Genomic DNA, 874 nt, shown 5'->3' with positions numbered 1-874 from the left:
GATACTCACAACTCAGATCACTGAGCTGAGCGTGCAGCGTCTCACTCTGCGCACTCAGCAGCCCTTTGGAGCAGACAGCACCATCACCTCCATGGCTCAGAGGGAGAACTCTGAGAGCAAAACCACCTGAGATGAACAATCTACTGCAGCTGGAGCGGCTGCACAACTCACCCAGCCGCAGGAAGCCCTGATTCTGGCTTTCTCTCTGACTCTGTGGTTGCTCCTTCTCATTTGCTGCTCTTCCCCGCAGCACCTCTTCCTCTGATTTCTTAAATGTTGGTGCTCCTTCTTGTCCTTCTCTAGGCCTTGGTGCATCCAACCAGTGCAAAGTGATTCTTCCTCACCCCCTTATCCAAAACGGGGACTCTCAGCTGCTACATTTGTATTGAGTTACCCCACGACCCATGACACACACACACACGCGCACATGCACACCACACGCATATGCACACACGCACGCACACACATACACACACATGCACACCACACGCATATGCACACACGCACGCACACACATACACACACACATGCACACCACACGCATATGCACACACACACGCACACACATACACACACACATGCACACATGCACATATGCACACATATTGGATGGGGTCAAGGATAGATTCATAGGTTTGTGATTCAAACTGGCCCAATGTGAGTCTCTCTTCCAGAAACCCAGAGTTGGAATACAGCATTGTGGTGATGTGTGTAGGAGCCTTGTAAACCTGAATGTTCTTGCCCCCATGTTCTGACCTCATGGTCTGGTCTTCCAGTGCTTGATGCCATGAGCACTCAGAGCTGCTTCTTTGAAGCTCCCAACGCATTTTCATTCATGGGCTTAGTGTCTGACTTTCCAGCTAGACTATGAGCA

The 874-nt window shown here is 50.7% G+C and overlaps 1 protein-coding gene across 1 annotated transcript in view; it reads right to left on the bottom strand.

The window, feature by feature from the left end:
• FBP2 (fructose-1,6-bisphosphatase 2) overlaps positions 1-874 on the bottom strand; it is a 39,808-nt gene that overhangs the window by 18,848 nt on the left and 20,086 nt on the right. The window lies entirely within an intron of this gene.

Source organism: Colobus angolensis, unplaced genomic scaffold (assembly GCF_000951035.1).
Source record: "Colobus angolensis palliatus isolate OR3802 unplaced genomic scaffold, Cang.pa_1.0 Scaffold72, whole genome shotgun sequence".
Taxonomy (NCBI): domain Eukaryota; kingdom Metazoa; phylum Chordata; class Mammalia; order Primates; family Cercopithecidae; genus Colobus; species Colobus angolensis.
The sequence above is the reverse complement of the archived record's forward strand: the minus strand, read 5'-3'. Positions and strand labels throughout refer to the sequence as shown.